Source organism: Notolepis coatsorum (genome assembly GCF_963971535.1).
Source record: "Notolepis coatsorum genome assembly, contig: SUPER_19_unloc_1, whole genome shotgun sequence".
Lineage (NCBI taxonomy): Eukaryota > Metazoa > Chordata > Actinopteri > Aulopiformes > Paralepididae > Notolepis > Notolepis coatsorum.
The window spans coordinates 403,211-405,647 of NW_028174859.1; positions in this window are offsets into that span (position 1 = coordinate 403,211).

Below are 2,437 nucleotides of genomic sequence, written 5' to 3' on the forward strand. Positions count from 1 at the left end.
GTGGGACTCGAACCCACAACCTTTGAATAGCTTCTTCTCATTGCCTAGAAGTCCAACGCGCTATCCATTGCGCCACAGAGCCACTACACGAAGGCAGCTGTTTTCAGCATACACGGTAAGAAGTACAAGTGCCATGCGGCTAAACTCTTTGGCTATCAAATTAGCCTATGACGTGGCACATAGGCACGGATGGGATTTGAACTCGAGGAAGGAAAATGGAGGAGATGTCACTGCGTCATATCACATCATATCATTGGAGTATAAATCATGCGCAGTTACAATTAGGCCGCATCTCCATTCGATTGGGGCCCCAAAAACAGCACCGTGCAATCACCATGCACGCATTATTCGGCAACCTAGGTTGTGCTGCATCCCAATTGTTCAAAGCAAGCCTCGTCTTTCGTCTTCAAAAACACTGACAATTGGGAGTAGAATGCTTTCGTTGCTTTTGCAGTTGTCTGTGTTTTTACACAAATGAGTGGATTTTGAGCATCAGAAGCCGTCGTCATGAAGGCGTGGATTGTGCTTTTAACTAAAGCTTTCCCTGACCGGGAATCGAACCCGGGCCGCGGCGGTGAGAGCGCCGAATCCTAACCACTAGACCATCAGGGATAGGGCTTCTCGTAGTAAACATTGCATTCGGTGTCTTTGTCTGTTGAATGTGTCAGCAGATTTTGAAAAACAAGATAGCTCTAACTTGTTTTGATTGTTAAGAAACGGGAGGCAACAGCTAGATTTGGTGTCGACTCTGGTGGGACTCGAACCCACAACCTTTGAATAGCTTCTTCTCATTGCCTAGAAGTCCAACGCGCTATCCATTGCGCCACAGAGCCACTACACGAAGGCAGCTGTTTTCAGCATACACGGTAAGAAGTACAAGTGCCATGCGGCTAAACTCTTTGGCTATCAAATTAGCCTATGACGTGGCACATAGGCACGGATGGGATTTGAACTCGAGGAAGGAAAATGGAGGAGATGTCACTGCGTCATATCACATCATATCATTGGAGTATAAATCATGCGCAGTTACAATTAGGCCGCATCTCCATTCGATTGGGGCCCCAAAAACAGCACCGTGCAATCACCATGCACGCATTATTCGGCAACCTAGGTTGTGCTGCATCCCAATTGTTCAAAGCAAGCCTTGTCTTTCGTCTTCAAAAACACTGACAATTGGGAGTAGAATGCTTTCGTTGCTTTTGCAGTTGTCTGTGTTTTTACACAAATGAGTGGATTTTGAGCATCAGAAGCCGTCGTCATGAAGGCGTGGATTGTGCTTTTAACTAAAGCTTTCCCTTGACCGGGAATCGAACCCGGGCCGCGGCGGTGAGAGCGCCGAATCCTAACCACTAGACCATCAGGGATAGGGCTTCTCGTAGTAAACATTGCATTCGGTGTCTTTGTCTGTTGAATGTGTCAGCAGATTTTGAAAAACAAGATAGCTCTAACTTGTTTTGATTGTTAAGAAACGGGAGGCAACAGCTAGATTTGGTGTCGACTCTGGTGGGACTCGAACCCACAACCTTTGAATAGCTTCTTCTCATTGCCTAGAAGTCCAACTCGCTATCCATTGCGCCACAGAGCCACTACACGAAGGCAGCTGTTTTCAGCATACACGGTAAGAAGTACAAGTGCCATGCGGCTAAACTCTTTGGCTATCAAATTAGCCTATGACGTGGCACATAGGCACGGATGGGATTTGAACTCGAGGAAGGAAAATGGAGGAGATGTCACTGCGTCATATCACATCATATCATTGGAGTATAAATCATGCGCAGTTACAATTAGGCCGCATCTCCATTCGATTGGGGCCCCAAAAACAGCACCGTGCAATCACCATGCACGCATTATTCGGCAACCTAGGTTGTGCTGCATCCCAATTGTTCAAAGCAAGCCTCGTCTTTCGTCTTCAAAAACACTGACAATTGGGAGTAGAATGCTTTCGTTGCTTTTGCAGTTGTCTGTGTTTTTACACAAATGAGTGGATTTTGAGCATCAGAAGCCGTCGTCATGAAGGCGTGGATTGTGCTTTTAACTAAAGCTTTCCCTGACCGGGAATCGAACCCGGGCCGCGGCGGTGAGAGCACCGAATCCTAACCACTAGACCATCAGGGATAGGGCTTCTCGTAGTAAACATTGCATTCGGTGTCTTTGTCTGTTGAATGTGTCAGCTTCTCGTAGTAAACATTGCATTCGGTGTCTTTGTCTGTTGAATGTGTCAGCAGATTTTGAAAAACAAGATAGCTCTAACTTGTTTTGATTGTTAAGAAACGGGAGGCAACAGCTAGATTTGGTGTCGACTCTGGTGGGACTCGAACCCACAACCTTTGAATAGCTTCTTCTCATTGCCTAGAAGTCCAACTCGCTATCCATTGCGCCACAGAGCCACTACACGAAGGCAGCTGTTTTCAGCATACACGGTAAGAAGTACAAGTGC